The sequence below is a fragment of the Bactrocera neohumeralis genome, chromosome 5 (assembly GCF_024586455.1).
Source record: "Bactrocera neohumeralis isolate Rockhampton chromosome 5, APGP_CSIRO_Bneo_wtdbg2-racon-allhic-juicebox.fasta_v2, whole genome shotgun sequence".
NCBI classification, from domain to species: Eukaryota; Metazoa; Arthropoda; class Insecta; order Diptera; family Tephritidae; genus Bactrocera; species Bactrocera neohumeralis.
In genome coordinates, this window is record NC_065922.1 from 35,574,704 (window position 1) to 35,599,024 (window position 24,321).

General features: G+C 36.8%; 1 protein-coding gene and 2 long non-coding RNA genes across 14 annotated transcripts in view; 2 read left to right on the plus strand and 1 right to left on the minus strand.

Annotated features, from left to right (window-relative positions):
- Positions 1-3,250, plus strand: part of LOC126759879 (uncharacterized) — a 3,853-nt gene extending 603 nt beyond the window's left edge. The window contains exon 2 of the long non-coding RNA XR_007667106.1: positions 2,959-3,250. This is a non-coding gene — a long non-coding RNA (uncharacterized LOC126759879). The remainder of the gene's footprint in view (positions 1-2,958) is intronic.
- The window catches only part of LOC126759875 (uncharacterized), a 565,378-nt gene that overhangs the window by 133,003 nt on the left and 408,054 nt on the right, over positions 1-24,321 (plus strand). For 2 of the 7 annotated variants that reach the window (XR_007667097.1, XR_007667096.1), the window contains exons 1-2: positions 4,501-5,330; positions 15,132-15,178. This is a non-coding gene — a long non-coding RNA (uncharacterized LOC126759875). Of the gene's footprint in view, positions 1-4,500; positions 5,331-15,131; positions 15,179-24,321 lie in introns of those variants that run through there. The other 5 variants (XR_007667101.1, XR_007667099.1, XR_007667098.1 and 2 more) reach the window with 5 other exon arrangements.
- The window catches only part of LOC126759868 (frequenin-1-like), a 200,869-nt gene that overhangs the window by 47,643 nt on the left and 128,905 nt on the right, over positions 1-24,321 (minus strand). The window lies entirely within an intron of this gene.

Here is a 24,321-nt window from a genome sequence, read left to right on the forward strand (position 1 = left end):
TCACGTCAGTCCTCTGGGACGCCGGGCTGAAGTCCTGGAGGTTCAGCCGGAGTAGATCTTCCATGAATTCCTCATGGGAGATCTCCGTGTGGACCCCCTGGACCACCACCCGGCGACCCAACTTCCGGTTGACAGAGACGTCCAACCCCACCTCCTCGAATTTCTTGTTATTCGCAGCTTTTTCCCTCTCAAGAACAGAGGAGTGCGAATAACTACCCCTCACCCTTAAGTGGTCTAAGGTCGTGGACCCTCACACCAAGTAAGGGACCCACCTCCTTGACCACCTTCTTTATAACCTCCTTAGAGGAAGTTGCAGGCCCTTACTCCTCACGACCGACCAGGTCTCCACAGGCCTTCGGCGTCACCGGTGTGATCGCATCCAGCACAGATGCAGGAGGCGGAGGCATCGGTGCCGACGGAGCCGGCATTGACCTGCTCGGCGTCGAGGGGTGACCCCCGCAACTTCCCCTAAGGGCATCTACTTGACCGCGAAGATGGGCATTCTCGGTTATGACCGTCATCAAAAGCGCCTCATACTTTGAGGCAAGCTCCATCAGCCCCTTCGCGGTCCCCTTGTCAAAGCCCTTGGCTTCGAACACAAGCTCGTTTAGCTCCCCCATGATTCTTTTGGCAGCCGCAACATGGCTGACTGCCCCACCCCCAACAACCACAGATCCCCTTGGAAGAGCCCGCGCTCCCTCTTTATTGTCACTCGCGACACGAGTGACAACTTTCGCAGCGCCCTCCTTCGCGACGCCCACTCCTTTGCCCACCGTACTAGACGGATGGGCAACGCTCCCACTACCGCTACCTCCCTCGTTACGCGACGACCCCGTACGCGCAGCCGCTCACGGTGGTGGCCACTAAGGCACTCCCACCACAACACCCGCTCCTCCCTCGACACCCCTACGTTACGCGGCGACCCCGCACGCGCAACCACCTTCTCAGCGGAGGCCACGTTGGCACTCCCGCCACAACTCCCGCTCCCTCCCTCTGTGCCCCCTACGTACGTGATTGTTGACAGTCATAACTTCGAAGTCGTAGATAATATAGTCTATTTTGGAACCATTATTAACACCAACAACAATGTCAGCCTGGAAATCCAACGCAGGATAACTCTTGTCAACAGGTGCTACTTCGGATTAAAAGGCAGCCTCTCCCCGGAAATCCAACATTCTGAACGATTTATCGCCCGTGGAGTGAGCTTTAGGCACCATGAAACATGCCTTGATGAGTCGACAGAAATTTCGCTGCGACTTTGCTCGCATCCGATGATTGTTTGTATGGCCTTCTAATTTTTGAGAAATTCTAGTTAAAGTTATCTACCTTCCAAGTTATGACTGTCAACAGTGACCCTAGTCGCGAAAGTGCGACGACTGTTTGGGTGATTTTTTTGAGATTTGACAGATCGGGATTTCAGACAGACATTTCATCATGAATAGACTTACTAACGAGCAAATCATTGAATTTATTACCAAAATCAGTGTTCCGGTTCGGAAATGTGTTTCGCGCTTTTTTATCGACAAATTTGTTCAGCGATGAGGCTCATTTCTGGTTGAATGGCTACGTAAATAACAAAATTGCCGCATTTGTTCCTGCACTGTTTGGTGTGGTTTGTACGCTGGTGAATCAACCGTATTTTTCAAAGATGCTGTTGGACGCAACGTTACGAATGGCGAGTTTTCGAGCTAACAAACTTTTTGTTGCTGGAAGAACTGAACTTTATCGCATGTGGTTTCAACAAGATGGCGCTGATGCCAGCTCGTTCTATGGCCATTTTGAGGGAAAACTTCGAGAACAATTCATCTCAAGAAATGGACCGTAAGTTGTACCAAGATCATCTATTTAACGCCTTTAGACTATTTTTTGTGGGGCTACGTCAAGTCTAAAGTCTACAGAAATAAGCCAGCAACTATTCCAGCTTTGGAAGACAACATTTCCGAAGAAATTCAGGCTATTCGAAATGCTCGAAGTTAAGGTGGACTTTCAATGGACCACCTAAGACGCAGCCGCGGTTAACATTTAAATGAAATTATCTTCGAAAAGTAAATGTCATGAACCAATCTAACGTTTCAAATAAAGAACCGATGAGATTTTGCAAATTTTATGCGTTTTTTTTAAAAAAAAGTTATCAAGCTCTTAAAAAATCACCCGATATAATGACAGGGATCGCTCTCATTCACTACTGGTCCCATTTGGCACGCTTTTTTGTCCAACCTGGAGAACTAATGGCGAGATTGTTATGCCAATGATATCGATGAAGAGATGACCCTGTGAAGAGTGTCATAACTGCAGAGCAGTCGAAGTTTACTTGTTTTCTGTTATATGTTCTTTTTGCTGAAGTTTAATCATAAATTAAAAAATATGCAGCTCTTTTCGTTCGCATATTCTCATGCGGATGCTGCGGCTTAGGTTAATTGTTTTATTCATATGTACTTATGTATGTAAGTAAAGCCGAAATTAATTAAAAGTCAGAAATTAATTGGTGGAATCCCCAGGTGGCTGAGTTGGCAGCATTTTTGGCTGGTAACAACAGCAAATGCAACGTAAACTCACTTTTCGTATTTTTCTTCGTTCTAGTAAGTTATGGCTGTTGCCACAATTAACGTAAAATGTAAAATTTTCATGATGTAGCACCTGTCACAATTATTTATGTCTTTCGCAACTAAACGAAAATGAGATATTTCGTCCTTTTAATTACACGCCTCTACAGTTCATTACGTGACATCATTGTTTCCTAATCTGATTAAAATTGTCTGAATTCATTAAATCTGCCACTGAATTATGAATAGTATATTTATTAAACCTCTTTTTAGACGCATTGTTGTGGCTTTAAAGACTCACTGTTGTGGCTATGAGAAAACGATGCAATGTAGTTGGTTTCCCGAACGTCGGTGGATGCCCACGACTGTTAATAAACGCGAAGACTCACCAAAGCGGATAAAAACACTGAAGGAGGTTGCAATCGCCACAAATAAAACTGTCAGCGAATGTACCGCTCGGAGAGCTCTTCAAAGAATAGGTTTTATGAACGCCGTTAAATAGAAGAAACCTGCTATGTCTAATAAAAATATTAAAACACGTCTTAAGTTTTGTAAGGAATATACAAATTGGTCCGTGGAAAACTGGAAAGGTTATCTGGTCGGATGAAACGACCAACACATTTTCCTAAAAAGATTTTGTACGCACATATGCAATAAAACAGGGGATGTATGTAGACTTTTGTCTGCCATGTATATGAGGACATTGACATAGTTCAGCGAATTAAAAGACAGCGGCTACGCCGGCTAGGTCATGTTGTCCGAATGGACGAAAACACTCCAGCTCTGAAAGTATTTGACGCAGTACCCGCCGGGGGAAGCAGAGGAAGAGGAAAACCTCCATTCCGTTGGAAGGACAAAGTGAAGAAGGACCTGGCTTCGCTTGGAATATCCAATTGGCGCCACGTGGCGAAAAGAAGAAACAACTGGCGCGCTGTTGTTAACTCGGTTATAATCGCGTAAGCGGTGTCTACGCCAGTAAAGAAGAAGAAGTATGTACTTACATATATGCACTTACATATACATATGTATGTATGTATAGATTTCCACCTTTGGAATTTGAAAATTTAATAAAAAGTATCTTTCAAGTGCAATTAAATATTTAAATCTTAAGTAAATGCTATCAATTTGAAATATTTATTTGTGAAATTTCCCAAAACTCCACTCCAATTTAGAAACATATCAATGTCTATGCTTTTTCAATAATATTATTCCTTGAAATATGTGTGTGAATATTGATAATGCTTTCATTTGAATGTCAATCACGTATTACATTGATAACATTAAAATTTAATAATTCATATATGAAAACAACTGGTGATGATTTTAAATTCTATACAGTTCCAGATATTCTATGTAGAATGCATAAACATTAGATTTATGACGCAGAACTGTTAGCAGGTGTACATACTTACTTATTGCTAATAAAATGTTTGTGCAAAAATACGTACAGTCCATTGATTCATAAATCACAAATGCTGTGAGGGCATTTATGTACATACATAAATACATACATAAGTATGTAGGGATATTGATTTGGAAATGAGTCTGTTTGGACGCCGATGGAATACATAGACCAATAGACCAAGGTGCGGCAGTTGATGACGTGCTTGCCAACTTCTTAGGGAAGGTCCGACAGCAATCAGAGAATGTACTTATAATTATTATTATTTTACAATCTCTGCAAATGTATTTTATAGGGTGTTACAAACTTCATGACAAACTTAATTTACTCTATCCAGGGTATATAAGTAAGTATGTATAATGTTTTTACTTATCACAATAATACAATATTAATACTTATTTTCTTATTTTATTAATTATTATTTTCTTTCACTTCCAACCGTTGAAATGCTTTTTAGTATTCTTTCCATATTAAATTCCTTTAAACTAATTCTGTTTAACATCATAACATATGTAATTCTTATATCAAGGCAAATTTTCTGTTGGGATCTATACAAAGTGTAAGCTCAAAGGTAATTTTTAATGCGCAAAATAAAATAAACAAAAATACACGAATAAACATTAAAGCGCAGTGTTTGTTCTCGCTTCGTTTGCAGAACTCGTGTTCATTCATTTCTTTATTCGTGCAAACAAACAAATTGCCCATACATTACATATTTCCATTCATAATTTACATACCAACAAAGCTCACAAACAAAATATGCATGATCCGCTATGCAAGGACATGAATGATCAAAGCAGAAATCAATGCAGTTGACAATGGAATTTTTTCGTGAGCGGTCACCGGCTGTAATGCGTGTTCGGATTATTGTTCGTGTACGGAGTGAAGTGAGAAATAAAAGAAATGAAGGAAATCTTGTGAAAATTGGTAATTTATTGTGGTAATTTTGTGTTAAATATTTCAAAGTAGTGTTTAATCAAAGTGCTTGGTTTTTCATTTAATGAAAAATGTGTTCTATTAATTTAAATTAGCGATATGTATGCGTTTAGAAAAAAGTAAGGTGGTAAAATGTGATAAAGAGTAGAAATAAGTGAAAAGTGTTTAAATGAAAATTGGTTTGGCAATAAATGTGTGTAAAGTAAAGTAAAAATACAATATAATATGAGTGTAAGTAAAGTAAAAATATGTAATAAATGAAGTGTGTGAAAAAATTGTTGGTCTGTTCGTTAATCGCTTCGAAATACTTACATATGTATGTACATATTCGTTTTATGTAATTCGATCGTGCGGCCGTTTTCGTATAAATCGTATAACAAAAGCTTATTTAATGCCTCGCATATAGTATGTACATACTTATGTAAGTATCTATGAATGTAACAAGTCATGTGAGTATTTATCGGGTAAAATTTAGAATAGCATCCCCGGATTTCGGGGATAAAATGGGTGTCACTGGAAAGGTGGCGCTCTCCAGATCACGAAAATATATATATTTAGTTGCCGCTGACTTATAGTTTTAAAGATATTTGCATTTAAAGGTGAAAAATTAACAACTTTTATATTGATAATTTGTTTATTGTGAATAACTTTTTGACTTATATTATGCACTTTTCACTTACTAACACTTCACTATAACGTTTTTGTATATTAATTTCTTTTATTGCAAATAAAGCTTTATTTTAATTATTTTTTTTTAGTTAAATTCACAGCATTTGCACAACAAGAATAGGGTTGCATACTAGCAAATAAATGGTATTGCCATATCTGCCTAGTTGTCAACAAAAGAAAATAAGCTAGAACATTATACCCCAAATACCTGAAAAAATTTTAATAAAAAATATTTTGTCATAAATAAAAGCAAAAACAAATTTAAGGTTGGTATGTATGTTTTATTGCTTGTAAAAGCTTTTCGAACGGGTCTTCATGGTTTCTTCGTATGGTTTTACGCCACAGATACTCAATAATTAAATCTGTAAAATTTTGTTGGTTCGTGTAATTGTCCTTTAAAAAGAATCTTTTTATGACACGCCACTGTGACTCAATCCTTTGAGTGTGTGTCCCGTCTGGGGCGACAAAGGGATTATCCGGATCACTATGATTGACCCTTCGGTGCTCATACCCATGATCGGAAAGGCAATTATATGCCCTCCAAAAGTCGGTACATATAATTGACCCTTCCGCCACGTGCTTTTTGATAATAGGTATGAGCACCTCAGCGGATCTAATGTTGTCGGGACACACTGCCAATCTCAAGTCCTCGCTCCCATCCTCTACCATGCCCAGTACCCAGTGACCTTCAACTCTTCTACGTGAAATATGAGAAAATAAGTTAATACGTAAAATTTTATATATAAGTATAAGAATTATTATCTTTATTGTATTTTCGTTTTCCAAACTTGCTTTCATCAATTTGTACTATTTTTCCGGGACCACCAATTTTCCCCACAGCCTCTTCCTGATCTATTTGGTACAACACAACGGCTTCTCGACAATAGCTGTACCAATCGCATATGGTGGCTGTTGACAAAATAGCTATAAAGCTGTTTTTTCTGACTTCAGTCTGACACCAATGAGAAGCGTATGCGAACATCAGATAAAATATCTGAGGTAATGGTATCTTCGCATTTTCAAACCAAGTGCCTTTAGCCCTCGATATTGCAGCCAGCGAACGGCAACTACCTCTACGGCATCTAAAAGATCCCACCGTATTATTCCCCGATAGAGTGGGGATCATGGGTGTTTTGTGCTTGCGGCACAATTTATTGCTCAAAATTAAGCCCTCTTTTTCCGCAAAGGCAATGCATTGCTTCCTAGTGCTAAACGTCTGAACAACTTTTGTTATATTCCACATTCTTCTTAATTCTGCAACGGTAAGAACACTTCGACGTACACCGCGGCTGGTGGAAGGTTCATCGAAATCTACAGAGAATACTTTATTAAAAATTGAAAAATTTAGAAATATTTGATAACATACCTGATCGTTGTGCACACATTTTATTATTTTTTTTTTTTAATAAAAAACCAATTTAAAGAAATGAAAATATTTATAAATCATTAACCACACTTGCTAATTGCTTCACCAAATTTAAAAGTAAAAGCGAAACAAAAAAAAGAAACAGTACTTAGTTTGAAAATTAACTGTAAAATTTTTGCTAGAATTATTCCCGTTAAAGAAAATGCAGTGTTAAAAAGGTAGTTGTACCCTTCACGGTATTACAACTTTTTATCCAAGCTTTAAAAAATAATTCTAGTTGATCGAATTCTGTGGAATCCTTCATCGTCGATCCAACACCGGGGTATTCAGTGGAGAAAGGAGTTCTACGCGAAGGAACTCTGAACACACCGGTGTTGGATCGACGATGAAGGATTCCACAGAATTCGATCAACTAGAATAATTTTTTAAAGCTTGGATAAAAAGTTGTAATACCAAGGGTATAACTCCTTTTTAACACTTCATTTTCTTTAACGGGAATAATTCTAGCAACAATTGTACTGTTAATTTTCAAACTAAGTATTTTTCGGGGTGTCGGTGTTCACCGATAATTCCTTTCGTACTGGCGGCCTTCGGCATTAAAAAATAACCCTGGTCGATCCAACACCGGGGTGTTCAGAGTTCTTTCGCGTAGAATCCCTTTCTGTACTGGCGGCCTTCGGCCGCATTTAAAAAACATAACTCATAAAAAAATAACTCATATTTCGCGAAAGAGGTGTTCAGAGTTCTTTCTGAAACTGTTTTTCTTTTATAAGAAATTGCTAAAGGTGTTGGATTTATGTATTTGGGGTATAATGTTTTTGCTTATTTTCTTTTGTTGACAACTAGGCAGATATGGCAATACCATTTATTTGCTAGTATGCAACCCTATTCTTGTTGTGCAAATGCTGTGAATTTAACTAAAATAAAATAATTAAAATAAAGCTTTATTTGCAATAAATATTAAAGAAATTAATATACAAAAACGTTATAGTGAAGTGTTAGTAAGTGAAAAGTGCATAATATAAGTCAAAAAGTTATTCACAATAAACAAATTATCAATATAAAAGTTGTTAATTTTTCACCTTTAAATGCAAATATCTTTTAAAACTATAAGTCAGCGGCAACTAAATATATATATTTTCGTGATCTGGAGAGCGCCACCTTTCCAGTGACACCCATTTTATCCCCGAAATCCGGGGATGCTATTCTAAATCCCAGCCTATTTATCCCTGAACGGGCATCGTTATTTTGGAAAACACGATGATCGTTAGTCGAATCAACTAACAAATCAGTCCAGGGTTAAATAAATTACATACTTACTATGTAGATATACATACGAGTATAATATGATTAATTTTGGAAAAATTCCCTTTACCTTTTTTAAGAAAAATATATATTTATACCCTGAACAGGGTTTATTAAGTTGGCACGGTGCTTGTAACAGACCAGAGACCCTTAACCCTTTGTACTCGGGACCTTTTTCGCGTTAAAGTGATTACATATATAAAGTAACACATACAACGTTTTTTTAATATTAAATGCATTTTTACATATGTATTTAAGATGATAATGAAAGAAGGTAAACGAAAACAGTTATTCCCGCGTATCGAGTTACCACAGCAAAGCAAGTGGTGAGTGAGAGTCACCTCTCGAGTTGCGACAGCACACCCCATGGTGAGTGAGAGTCACCTCTCGAGTGCAAAGGGTTAAATTATATATGTATGCGTATAAATGATCAGAATGACGAGATGAGTCGATCTACCCATGTCCATATGTCTGTCCCGCTGCAGTTCATGTAGGGATATACTTAAGTGTTTGAGAGAGTACTCCCACAAATTCGGTTGTTGTTATTTTAACAGTCCTCGTTAATATGGTAAGGTTCAGATAAGTCGTCATCGAGGCCATCCAACGGTAGGTAGGGGGAGGAGTGTCAGACTTGTAGGTTTAGCTATACATGCAAAGAGGTGGTTAGTGTAGTGCGGGGACTCGTTGTACACTGGACATACATATATTTGATATGTCGGCATCGATTCTGGATAAGTAGGAGTTAAACCTGCTACAGTATACGGAATGAAGCTGCGCAAAGGTCACTTTCGATTCTCGCGGCAGCTCCAGCTCTTCATCTACAATGGGTGGTGGTTTGACTCCAGTTAAGCCATTCACTGAGAGAGAGTCGGTGAAGCTGTTCATGGAAGGACTTCTTGGTGCCCCTAAAAGGCGGTTCCTCTAGAAGCAGGTAACTGCAGGGATGATTTCTACGCAAACACCTTAGCCGAAACTGCTTGAAGAGAAGTCCCTTATGCTTCTTAACTAAAAGCATGAGAATCTCAATGTGCAGATGTTGGAGCACATACCATCGATTCCATTCTAAGTTTTAGAAATCGACATATGTATACGCATCGTATATCGTCAAATCATTCGAACAACTCAAAATCCTTCTGTAGCAGTGACGAAGAACACTCAGATCATACATATATATGTATGTACATATTTTTCTCTTGGCCGATGTAAGTATGTACGTTACCCTCAGCCAAAAATCACGCCACTAGAAACCATTTTCACACGAAAGCACAAGCATTGATATAGAAGATATTCCAAAGCATTTTCTCAATTAACTCGCCCATTTAAGTGTTTTTTCGTTATGTTCAATATTTTATTTAGAGATTTAAGGTAGGTTAGGTTAAATGGGGAGATCTCACTAGAAGAGCTTATAACAATGGTCAATTGTGGTACCCAAATCTGCTGTAACAATTTATTATAAATATGCTTGAAGTCGCTAACAAATTTATTGAGGCGTTTCGACTACGTCTTCTGGTATGCCGCATGTGTGTCTGCTGCGATATTTCAGTCTGAGCCTTGCAAAGGAATTTCACAATTGTAGGAGAGGTCATCAAGCAATGGCTACTCAGCACACGGAAAGTCAATAGATCCACTACTAGATGTAAGCGGGATACGGGTGGTCCGACTTGCTAGCTCAACATCTTTGCAGTTTTTTAAAGCAAAGTTTGATTACATGATAAACTTAAGCAATTGCCCTAGCCTTTTATATTTTTATACCCTACGACATGACGACTACTTCGAGACTAGTATTCGGCTACTGATATAATTTTTTTCAAAATGTCTAATTTTTTTCTTTCCATGTAATATGTATATCCGAATTTAATTAATAATCTTAACAGGTTTCGAATTTTCGTTGCCATTTTAATTTTGAGACATTTTGTCAAAAATAATTGCTCTCAGTATTAACGAAATGTAATATAGATTCCGTCTATATGATTTCTAACCATTAATTGCTGCAGTAGTATCTGTATCGTATTCAAACCGCTACTTGTGTTTTGCTTGTGCAATTTATACTCTTATCAACACGTTGGCATACCATGACAATACACAATTACTAACAACACCCACTTTTAGAAACCTCAAGTGCCACTAAACCGCAATTGACAACTCCTTCAATCGTATTTGAGTGACGGCAAACAATAAAGCGAACACAACAACAACGATTTGTTGTACATGTAAGCAATCAGGACCGACTCGCAATATGGAATTTGACAAATTGGCAGGTGATGAGCACACATACAGTGTGTACTATATAGTATATATCTACATATATACAAATAGATGTTGGTTTAATTTCGTATTTGTGCTGTGTTCAGTTGGGTTTGTGGGAAAGCGGGTTTAAGCTGTCATTTGATTTTCTCCCTCCTTGTTTAGATTAAATGTGGAATGATACTTATTCGTGCTATTGGCAAATGTCGAAATATCAAAACATTGCGAACTGAGCACACATTTTCATACATGCTTCTCACTTGTATATATACTTATGTATATACCCAATAAACATCCAAATTATGGTCTGTGGTTTTCAAAACATCCCAATAAATAGATTTTCATCTGTACGTTTCGAAATGTATCAGAGATTGCTGTATGATATTTGTTGATATTTCTTAAAAAACATTGAAATTTCTTTGATTCTCAAAGCGTTTGAGATTAGTGAATCGAACAAACTATACCAGTTGTTCAAATAGATTGCGCTACTAATCCCAGGGGCTGACTATAGAGTTGTTTGTAGTTTTCCGGAGTTCTTTTCTTCACTTCTTGGGAACTCCGTCATGGACAAATATACATACTAGGGTGCTCTTTTTATTAATTTTTTTCAGTCCCGTCACGAAATTTCCTTGGAAATACCCTAAAACAAATTCCCTGAAAATTTTAGCCTTTAATATTAACATTAAGAGCTGGACCAAGGCCTGTAAAAATTTTCCATAGAAAACACACTGCAATCGTGATTTTTTATCTTTAAATTTCTACAGATCAGAGGTATTTTATGGCATCGCTTTGACCTTAGACGCATATTTCCCAGAATTGAACAGTCTACAAAAGTGCCCAGATCAACAAAGACGTAATTCACACCGGCGAGGTAGTACGGGGCTCTAAACCTAATTTTTCCATGAAATTCGCATTTTTATGTATATATTTCGTAAATGACAAGAGCTATAGAAAAAATGTTCATCACAAACTTGCAGAAAATTTAATTTGCTACATAAAAGGTCAGAGGTGAAAATCTCTATCAATATTACTTCTCGAGATATTCGGCTTTTTAAGTAAGGCTTTGTAGAATTTTCATAGATTTTTTAGCTAACACACAACGTGTACAGTCTTACTTAAAACGTTGAATATCTCGGGAAGTATTAATGATAGCGATTTTGGCTTCGGACCTTTTTTGTTGGTTAGTGAAATAATAAAATTATAGTTAATCGTTTTCAGTGGCTAGATATACTTTACTTTGAGTATAATAGAAATAGAAATGAAGGTATGTGAAGGACCTTCTAAATACTGATATCTAAACGTTGTAGAACTATGTCGTTCAAATTATAGGGGGTTCAGAAAAATGTGATATTTACCGAAAATTTCAAGAATATGTCGATTTCCTCTGCTATGATGGTTAGATTATAATTAATTGGTAGCTGTTAGCGAAAGTTGAAAAATAACTCGAAAATTATTTTATTAAAATTTCGCAACGATTGTAAAATTTTTTATGTTTATTGGGTATATCACATTCATATGACTTTTGATTCGCACGTGTATGTTATGCTTAAGTGCGTCTGTATCCTTCTTACCTAAGTATGCTCGCATGAGTAACTAATCTACTTGGATAGTGATTTACAAAGGTGATTTGCCTGGCAGCTTCATATTGCTTGTTTGTGTTTGGCGTGATTGTGGGGTAGTACATATTTTTATATACAATCATTCGCTTTGTAACCTCTCATTTACATATGTATTTGTGAGCTTAAGTAAATACCAATCTAAAAGCAGTTCTACAACAACAAGCAATATTGAACGTATCCTTAAGCTCATTTGTTACACTTAACGTAACTTATCATAAATCCAAAGCTTGCGTTAAGTACAGAAAGCGTCAGGTGTTGCTTAACTAATAGAGCGTAAAAGCTAATATTTGAGCAAACTGAGAATATTGAAAATATTAATCGGAAATATCAAGCGTTTGCTGAAGAAATTGAAATAATCCTATTAAGCGCTCAGTTGAAATTCCCCACAGGCTTATTGACCATTAATTTTTGACTGAAGTGAAATAATTTATATTAAGGTTATTATTAATCAAGATCAATCAAATAAACTGAAAAGTGAAATCTTTTTCAGAGAATTGATAGCTTAGGGCGGAAAGTTGACAAAATTTCACTGATGTTATTTTTTGGCAGTCGAAAGCATTTTTTCGGTTCTTTTATGTTTGTTCTTAGGGTCTACGATACAGAAATCCTTGTTATTTCAAATACTGGCGCATAATGTTTGCTGAGTTCATAAAAGCAATTTTTGGATTGAGTCTAAACCTAAGCTGCCACCATCTCATGTCTCTCCCACGGAACCACAGGACAAAGTCTGGACTGACTGACGCCTGATCCGTTGTAAATATTTCAATCTTTCAATAATTTTTTTTGAGTTTTTTATTCAATAGTTCTTCTTCTGTGATTAATGTGGGTAGCTCTCTAGCTTCGTGTCGCTTAACATATGTAATGGAGCCATGTGTCGGGAATAATGCTTCGACAAAATGTTTCATAAATTTTGCTGCAACTTATTTTGGAACTTCGACATACATATTTTGTATGCCGTTCTTTGTGGGTCTATGTTTGCTTCTTCACATGCCAAAGCTGTGCAACCACACCTGTTGTTGTTACTTTCCTTTTTATTAGCTAGATCCAGAATCGGTGATATAATTAATTAGAATCCTTATCATTTTCAAATTATACTATTCGTATGGTATGTGTTGTAGTACCTAAAAATCTATGGCGACTTTATGTATTCATTAAATTTATAAACCCATTACTTGTTGAATTTCTGAACTCGAAAAATATCTTATGCTCACTAATGTCTTATTGATTAATTTTAAAAGATGGATGTTTTGAGCTAGCTAGTGCTTTTCTAAGTTCCCTCTGTTCATCACTGTAAACGCTTTTTAATGACTCTATGGTCTAAGGCAGAGGTGCTTACGTTATATCTACTTTTCACTCGCATCAATATCATTTACAACAAACACAGAGTTTTTTAAGAACTTTTGGTACACGGCCCTTTCGTAACTAACAGGATAATGGTCATTCATTTACTGCCAGCTGTCGTTGGCTCGCAGTTTCTTATCATTGGCAAACTTTCTGGGAACTAAGTGATTGAAATTTTTATTGACGTTTAGGTCTACTGATGACTTTCTGAACAATATTAGAACATTTTCTTTATGAATTGAGAAGATTGAGTTAGATCTGGAGTCGATGCTTCGATCTGCTTAAAGATAAACAATGGTGTGCTAAAGTTTTCCAAAGATATTATATTTACTGAAAAAACAAGTGTACATACTTACATGCATTTTAATCGTTTTTACGACTCAATTAAAATTGAATTCATATTCGTTGAAGTTTTATTTTATAAACAAGAAAATCTCATCTTCCTTCTTTTTCCGCTGGAAAATATTTAAATTCGTATAATTTAACATTTCCTAGTGTTAACTTTTTTCGTTCATTCGGTTGAATAGTATTATAATTGCTCATTGTGCTGTCAAATAAACACACATACTCAGACAGCTGGCATGTCAAAATGTTGGCAGTTTTGAAGCCAAAAAAGCTGGGGTAATGAGTTGGAAAATTAAAAATTTGTTCTTTTAAGCAAAAAGTGAGCTCCAACAAAAACTAGCTGTGCTTATGTAAAAACGTTAAAACCTAACAGGTCAATTGAAAAGTCCCCGGCCTGGTACATATATGGCGCTACTGGCATGTTACCGACGAAAACAACTAAAAAGTCCTCAAAATAATTTTAGATGACCGTTAAGCGAAGTTGTCCGAGGATCAACTGAACGTGTAGATCATATCATTCACGAATTTTTGGGTATGAGAAAGCTCTGTGCAAAGTGGCTGCCACGCGAGCTCACTTTTGACCAAGAACAACGACGAGTTGATGATTCGATTAACCCGCATTCGGCTGGAAAGGTTTTGTGACTTGGAATAATTTTTCTTGACTACCTTGAAACAAAAAGGACTATCAATAGCAAATAGAACATAGCGCGGCGCGACCATTTCAAAGAAAAATCGCCGAAAACCGACCACATTAAAACAAAAAAGTTCTGTTTCACCAAGACAATGCAGCGTATCACAAGTCAGTGAAAACGATTTCAATCTGCATTCATGAATTGGGCTTTGAATTGCTTCCGCATCTACCGTATTCTCCAGATCTGCCCCCATCGTATATCTCCTGTTCCCGAATCTGACAAGAATGCTTGCTGAGAGCAAATTTTCGAATGAAGAAGTGATTGCCGAAACTGAGGCCTATTTTGAAGCAGAAGGCAAATCTTGCTACAAAAACGGTATCGAAAATTTTGAAGGTCGCCATAAACAGGGTATCACCCTTGAAAGAAACTATGTTGAATAAAAAAAAAGTAAGTTTCCCGAAAAAATGTGTTTGTTTTGTTTTGCAGGTCGGGGACTTTTCAATTGACCTGTTATAATGCAAGAAAACCAAAAATATGAAATCTAAGTGTTCACAAGGAATACTAAACTGCTTTGTATTTTGACATGATATGAATGTAGTTAGACCGAAAAAAATTATTGAAATCTACTCAAAGATATACATATATACATATACATATATTTAATTTAAGACTTGAATATAATATCTGCATTCGCAACATTACTGATATTACTTATTTCTGTCATTTTAGGCGGCAATTTGGACGCTAATGTGGTGCTCTAGTAAATACAAAATAAGGTAAGCGAAAGGAAATTTGATTTATTATTTCAACCAATATTTTGAGACCTCAAAAATAGTTGAAAATAGTTAAGTCCCTGGAATGTATTAAATTATGTTTAAAACTGAAAAAATTATCTCTTTGTAAGAATGACTTTGAATATATTCAATTGAAAGTAAAATGCTTTAGTAAGGATGGGTACGAGTATTATTGTTTCAAAGCTTAATGAAGTGAAATCGCTTTAACATTGAGCCTAAACTGGTATTTGCTTTGATCAGTATTCAGCAACTCTCCACATCATGTTCATGCTTCACAAAGATGTTATCCTGAGCTGTTATTTTGACAGTCTCGATTCACATACTATTCACTCATTCAGAGGTCTTGTCACTATTTGTTCTTCTTCATTTTCCGATATCATCTTTTCTCCTAACCTTGAACTCCATTTGCCAATTTTCGATGGCTCGGTCGAACATTTTGACTGGTAGATGGCGAATGACACACGTGATGTTTTGCTTCAAGGCCTGAATCAAAGCAGGATTCTCCTCATAGATTTTAGACTTTACATATCACCACAGGAAAAGTCTAACGGTATGATATCACACTAGCTTTCTTGGCCAATCAACCAGCCACCGAAGTGTTCTCTCAATAAATCCATTGATTGATACGATGTGTGGGAAGTGGCGCCGTCTTGTTGAAATCAAATGTCGCCGACATCACGAGCTTCAATTGCAGGCATCAAATAATCGGTTATCATGAAGTGATAAAGGTTGCCATTGACGGTTACGTTCTCACTGGCATAATTTTTGAAGAAATATGGACCGAAGACTCGACCGGCCAATAAATAACACTAAACCGTTGTTTCTTTTGGATGAAATGACAGCTTTTCAATCTATTCTGGTTGCTCTTCGTCCCAAATGAGGCTGCTTTGCTTTTTTACATACCCATTGAGCCAAAAATGGGCTTCATTGCTGAAGAAAATTTGGCTTGAAAAACGTTGGATCTTCTTGGAACTTTTCAAGAACCCATAGACCAAAGCGATGTCGCTTGGGAAAGTCGGGTGATTCAATTTTTACATAAGCTATATTTTGCACTCTTTCAATTTAATATCTCGAAGTAAGATGCCCTAAGTCGTTCCATACGTCAGTCTGAGTTGCTGTGATCGGCGCCGAATCGACTCTCCATGTTCTTCGTGTACAGTCTCAGGTACGGCTGGTATATTTTTGTCACTACGATCTGGACTTGGTATTTTTGGCCGAATATTTTCCAATAATGAATGCTGGCTCTAAATGTATGTAGGTGATGGTTAGTACCAGCGAGTATTCGATGTGACTTGGGTTGTATGCGGTTTAGGTCAAAAAGAAGGTTCTTAGAATTTCTTAACTTATATTCTACCTGTTCTTTCATTTATTTCTGATACAGCGTAAGGCCCAGGAGCGGGATTAACTACTTGAATAGCGATCGCTTTTGGAAAAGCCTCGTATTTTATTTTCAAAATGTATAAACAATGTGTTAGTGGAAGTCTTGCGTTCATATCCGCACGAACTTAGTCCGACCTTCGGTGTTATCTTTTCATTTAAACAATTACGAACATAAATAAACTCAAAATGTGAGGAAATTCGGCACTCTCTTATCGTATTTTAACAATTTAAAACCATTCTTCATTTGCTCCACCACATTTTGCTTTAGTTTCAAATTAAACTTTCTCACAGTAACTTTCAGGGTAAAAGTATACTTTTAATCTAATAATCTTTCTAAATTAAAGCAACAAAGTTTCGACTCTGCCACTTTTGCTCATGTAAAGCTGAGAAAACATGCCACAAATCTAACAATAAAATCATCTACCAAAAATCGCCAGCAGTTCCTTGCCACAATTGAGAATCTACCCTTCGCTAGAACCTTCACAGCAAACGCAGTCGAATGTCCTTGCGAACGTCGCACTTCACTTTGGCAATTTCTAATATTCCTATTTTCATGAGCAAGTTTCTGAAGCCACAAATTGGCTGCGCTCTAACTCCTGGTAGCTGTTGGCTCCACGTACAACCTCTCATCTGTCCGGCCGTCACAGTGTGTGTGTTTGGCAAACTTGCGCTGCTGTTCCAATACAGAATTACGAAGTACTTCATACACATTTACAAGCACAGTTAGGTTGTGTTCGGATTAAACTTACCAAAATTATTTTACCTAATTTAGTTGAAATATTTCGAAATTGTTCCAAGTTGTGGCAAGCGCTGAGTGGCTGCTGGTCGTCGGGTTGGTTATTTTTGTGAATTTGCAACTTTTGCCACAAACTCGTTTACTCGTAAATGTTGCGGGTAATTGAAGTTGACAGGCTGCGCTATGGCGTCAGGCGTCTCGATTCGATTAAGTCAATTAAAGAGTATACTTTTCTGTGGTGTTGGAAATTTTTGCTTAATTATTAGACGCTCAATTAAATACCGTTTGTTACGCCTTGTTTTCCCTGAATGACAGAGTGAGTGTTAGGGTTCTAACATGAGCTACGGCGTATGGCAATGATGTGTGATAGTCAGGCCGAGGGTTAAAATCTACAATAGGACCCTTGATAGGTAAATCCTTACTAAAATTCTATTTCAAATCCGGTCAGATTCCTAATCATCAGACTCCCAAAATAGTTTAATGCTTGTTATGGTATAATCTCCGTTTAGAAGATGGTTATTTTGTTGGAAGTCCAAATTTGAGTTATATATTAGACTGACCGAGTTGAAATGTAAGATCCGACTTTTAGATTTATGATGCCTTTAACTTTGACACATTGAAAACCGAAAGATCTGGCTCGAGTCTTTTTGCAGTTCCTTAGCTGTCAGAATGTTATTTCTTTTGGACCTTGAGACCTTGATTCAATCAGGGTTCTTCTAAAACTTTATTTCGGTTATCAACTTCATTCTGTCCTAATTGCATAATAATTTGGGCATATTTTAGAGTTCAGAGTAGATTGTAATATAATAAATTTATAAATATAATAAATAAATAAAATATAAAATGCGTAAATTTTTGAAGATATTCTACTGTTATGTGATGTATGGTGATACCATGGCCACAGGTTAGCTGAACCACATAGCTTACAACCGAAACTCTACGGCATATTTGGACGTATATTTATTCAGGAGATCATAGAAGAGAAGAACTCCTATATTCTATTCCATTGTCTATTGCTAACTTTTTACCGCAAACATCGGTGGAGCTGTAAGATTCGGAGAGAATCATGTTCTGATTATAGAATGTGTGCCTGGCTGAATTGGGTAGAATCGGTTCAAAACATTCCCACATATCTAAAATTAAGATTTTCCTCCCAATTGATTCTGTAATGCATATAAAGGTCAATATGTAAGACATGATGCAAAAATTAAATGATAATATAACGTTGGACATAAAAGGGAGATCCAAGATGAGATAATTTTTTCAATAGCCTTTTTTGACAGATCACGCATGTCTCACGCGTCATGTTGTAATTTTTGTTCAGTATTTTTTGCCATTTTATCATCAAAGACTTACCATGCATACTATTCGCAACACAATCAGCCAGAGTAATTCGGCGCCGTTCGCAGCAACTCGGGCTGACGTATGGAACGACTTTGCGCTTTTTACGTCAAGATCTAAGAATGAAAGCGTACAAAATACAGCTTTTGCAAGAACTGAAGCCGTTCGACTTTTTCAAGCGACATCACTTCGCTCTCTGGACTTTTGAAAAGCTCAAAGCCCTTTTTTGTTCAGCGATGAGGTCTACTTCTGGCTCTATGGGTATATAAACAACCAAAATTACCGCATTTGAGACGACGATCACCCCGACGATATTCAAGAGCTGCAATTTCATCCAGAAAAAATAACGGTTTGGTGTGGTTTTTGGGCCGGTGGAGTCATAACCGTGAGAATGGGACCGTCAATGACGACCGTTATCGAGCAATGATAACCTACTAATTGATGCCTGAAATTGAATTTCGTGATCTCGGCGACTTCTGGTTTTAACAGGACGGCTCCACTTTCCTTCAGTGAATGGATTTATTAAGAGAACACTTCGGTAAGCAGATAATTTCACGTTTTAGCTCGGTCGATTAGCCACCAAGATCGCGTGATATCACACTGTAGACTTTTTCCTGTGGTGCCATGCAAAACATCACGCGTGTTATTCGTCAGTTATCGGTCGAAATGCTCGAACGAGTCATCGAAAATGAAACTCAATGGATGGATCATCTGAAGCGTAGCCGCGGCCAACATTTGAAAAAGATAATCCGCAAAAAATAAATGCCAATAAATATTCTTTTGAATAATAATAAACATTCCCCTTTATATCTGAAGTTTCTGTTTTTTTTTTTTAAGTGGTGAACCTAGAAATGGTTCACTCTTTATTTACTTTCCGAATGATCTACAGTTTTAAATTTGACCATTTTTATGGATGCTTTACTTTTCAGTGTTTGAAATTAGAGAGTTGACAAACTGTTTGTCTGTGGAAACTCGCAGTAGACTCATTACAACTTTGACTAGTAGCTAAGTAGGCGTCTTCTTATACAAACATAGGCCACTTATAAATCATTGAAACCTATTTTCCAGCCTAAATTATGTTTGCCTTCGTGCGCGAGAGTCAAAAGTACGACAAAGGTTTTGCCAACAGCCATGAGGGAGCACGATCCATTTGCCAATTTCAATTGCCACGCTCCAAAATCTCCTCTCAAACATATGTATGCATACATGTATGCCTAGCATAATACACCTAAAGGCTTGTCAAATATGTAACCTTAAGGTCCAAACATGTACAGCTTGTTAAAAGCCTGATGTTGTTGGCATATACCATGTAGCATAGCATACTTACGTACATACGAATGTTCACCTGGACTCATGAGTATAATTTCTCATTTGCTCAGCTCGCAACTACAAGTCCACATATATTGATATGTGCTTTAACTCCCACAGCATAACATACATAATCGTAAATGTCGCATTACTTGCTCGGCTTCGAGGTGGCAATGGGTTTCGCAGCTAAATATTTTAATAGCCCAGTTGTGCACTCGGGCAGAAATTAATGCGCGCTCGCTCACTGTAAACAGCCACACACGCCAAGCACTTGGGACTCCTGTCAATTGCGATACTATACGACATACTCATGTACATATGCATGTCTATATGTGTGTATGTGAATGCGGCTATTATGTTGGCGGCTATGACGACATTCAAGAGTTCATATTACCGGGTCATTTAATAAAAACAAAAGCATTTCTGTGAATTTCGTTCTAGTTTAACCATAAAAATTACACACACTCATACAGACATATTTCTTGAGTAATTCCATTTCACTAAGCGTTTTCCATTGAAATGCGCAAATGGCGTTTCTTGGTATTGCGGAAATAAATTATATTTTCTATAATATGAAATTGAAAAACACTTATTGTTTAGTTAAAAAAGTGATGCTGAATTTAATAGTTTCGTTTAATATTTTTTTATTTATTTTATTTGCAATCTGTCATAATAACATTCAGCAAAATTGAGGAAGTAATGGTTATAACAAGAAATCTTTATCTTTATTTCATTGAAAGATTTAATAGTAGAAACGAAATGGTAAAGAGAACTATCGGATGAGGTGTTAAAAAGAAAGTTTCATTTGTAAAAAAAATTCACATTTAGTAAGAAAATGAAAATCAAAACTATTTTAACTTTGTCGAATGATGGTAATGGGTTTACTACAATGACACATCTCATAATTTATTTCGATCTATAAAGAAGATTTCCAGAAAGAAGCATGTTATATGAGCTACCCAGAATTACAAAGACTTATTGTGGGTACAATGTATTAATTGGTTGTACGTCTTGGAATTATTGGATAAATTTTGGTTGTTTTAAACTCACACAAGTTGTTCAACAGATTATACTAGGTATTACCTAACTTCCAGCGAAATAGAGTGATATACATAAGTACAAGTATGTAAAACAAGTAAGGAAGGGCTAAGTTCGGGTGTCACCGAACATTTTATACTCTCGCATGATAATCGAGATTTCATTATACGTCATTTACATATTTTTCAAATACCGTATTTTTGTAAAGTTTTATTCCGCTATCATCATTGGTTCTAATGTACATACATATATACTCGTATTATACAGAAAAAGCATCAGATGGAATTCAAAATAGCGTTATATTGGAAAAAAACGTGGTTGTGAACCGATTTCACCCATATTTCGTACATGTCATCAGGGTGTTAAGAAAATATTATATACCGAATTGCATTGAAATCGGTCTAGTAGTTCCTGAGATATTTTTTGGTCCATAAAGTGGGCGAGAAATACGCCCATTTTCAACTTTAGGGGGCGGGAACGCCCACTTTTTCAAAAAAAATTGCGTCCAAATATGCCCCTCCCTAATGCTATCCTTTGTGCCAAATTTCACTTTCATATCTTTATTTATGGCTTAGTTATGACACTTTATAGGTTTTCGGTTTCCGCCATTTTGTGGGCGTGGCAGTGGGCCGATTTTTCCCATCTTCGAACTGAAATTCTTATGGAGCCAAGGAATACGTGTACCAAGTTTCATCATGATATCTCAATTTTTACTCAAGTTACAGCTTGCACGGACGGACGGACGGACAGACGGACAGACATACACCCAGATTTCGACTCTACTCGTCACCCTGATTACTTTGGTATATATAACCCTATATCTGACTCTTTTAGTTTTAGGACTTACAAACAACCGTTATGTGAACAAAACTATAATACTCTCCTTATCAACATTGTTGCGAGAGTATAAAAATATCATAAAGTGCAAGATGGTTAGGTGAATAGATTTTTGGATGGCTATTTGTCAAAGTCTCATAGTCAAACGCGACATGATGAAATCGCAAACCCTACTGAAAACACCGACAAAATTTTACACAATTCCGTTAACAAACATGGCAGCAAGACTTGTGAAAATCACGTCGTCATTTTTGTTAGACGATGCTCAAGGTACGCAGATAACACGTGTGAGCACTTCAGTACCTATTGCCGACTTTGCTGTCTAATCAAATTTGACCCGGATTTTTTTTTATTGCGTGACGCATCGATACAGTTTTTCCCAGATTGATTTCATTTTTTACTTTTCTTTGAAGTGTGATCTCCATATGTCAAATAGTGTGTGTCTACCAGCTGTTTGCTTACGACAGTTTGCTTGGCGATTTTGTTTTTGGAAAGGCCATGGTTTTGGATGATTGCAAGGGGTTTGCTTAAAATTTTGTGTTCCCATTGGAATCACGGCTTCGGAATTGTTGAAAATATTTTAGAAGTGTTTTGGGGAATCTATTTCGTCACTAAACAAAAGTATTTGAGTAACACAAACCATTCACCGAAGGTTGCGAAATCATCGAGAACCAGCCTTATGGAAGTTATACATTCACCTCTGTTAATGACGGTAAAAAGCTTAGAGAACTGTGCGTGAAAGCTGTCGTGTTGACATCAGAGAGATAGTAGAGAACCTCAACGTCCTTTATGGCTCGAATCAACACATTTTGGTTAGTAGTTTGGTAAACTCGTACCAAAAAACGGGTATTTGTTTAAAATACGACTTCACGTAAAGGTCGGAAAGGAATCCAACGTGGTGGAGGACCCTGAAACACCAATCGTATCTAACCAGATTTAACCCATTTTTTTTACAAAGGCATACCATCATAGGAGGCTGGAAAATGTGTAGGAGTTCACGCAAGTAAGGAAAGTTCTCTGAGCGCCACCCATTGGCAGTGACCAGAATCGATTCTTTACATATGACTCAAGAAGCTCACGACTTCCGGTCTTAGACTGAGTATCCTCTGGGTAACCAAAAAACATCTGTTTAAGGGCGACTTTAGTGAGAAGGCGAAACTTCCGCCATGTAAAAAATTTCATAAAATAATTCGAGCTGCAGATCTGAACAGTGAAGGTATGTATAACCTTCTGTAAGAGCCTACAACTGATGGCGTATGCCTATGACATCGTTACCAACCGCGCCGTTGGTTCTGCTTTCTCGAGCTTTGACAAAGAAGCGAAGCAATTGGGACTGGTAGTGTACGAGAGCAAGACGAAATATCTTCTCAAACAAACAGTCGTCGCATGCGCAACTAGGTACCTACGTCACTGTCGATAGTCATTATTTTTTGGGCGTTAGTTGAAATAGCTTTAGGGCATTATTTGACGATTTAGGTTTAACGGTTTAAAATATATGTTCATTAATCCATTTAATCCATGGCATGGTTCTACCCAATTTTTAATGTTTTTTTTATCTCACAAGTGCCTCACGTTACTGTGACCCCTTGTATTATTATATTGTATTTAATTTACTGCCTAGTTATGACAATCAATTTAGATCTTCCCTTCCTTAGTGATTTCTGACTTTCCGATTGATTTTATACCAAATGTGCATTATGTACAAATGAAATCGGTTTAAATCTTGCTCAAACCATATACGATGTCTGTGAACTCCAGAAAATATTTTACCTCCTTACAAATTTTCTCAGTATACAATGTTGGGCTGAACTCGAGTTTAGCCTTTCTCTATTTATTATTGTTCCCATTTGTTTTGGATCCAACAAATATTAAAATTTGTAATATTTTTCGTAGCCTTTTAGGCGTTTTGAGACTCGCTTGAAGTATGTCCAGATGTTTTGACAACTGACTTTTACGAGATTACGCTAAAATTAACCACTGAAACATGGTGATCCCTTTAGAGATATGTTTAGTTATCAGTTATATGAAAAAAAATGTTGAAACACTGATATATTCAAGTCACGTGAGTGATCCTTAGAAACTATTTTGAAATAAGAGTTCTTTGGTACAGCGTGGTTTTTGAGTATTTCGGACGCTCTGATCTGGGGAAATTGTCTTAAATTTAAATTTTTCGCATACAATAAAATTTATTCATTTGAAAATATAAATCAATTTACTTATTATCATCTTTTAAAACATTGCAAAAAAAATTAGAGTAACGTGTTTTGGCGAGGCTATAAAGTGAATCAGACATTGTCCGAAAATAATTGTAGTACAGCCGCTTTTGAGCAAGGAGCATATGTTCTACTGAGCGAAACAAAAGTTATAGAGACAGGTTTATGTTGAACTTTAGGGCGATTAACTTTACTTTGAAAAATTTATATGAATTCGTTTCCCAGAAAATGTTTCAACAAATATTAAATGCTATGGCCAAGTTTGGAGCTCC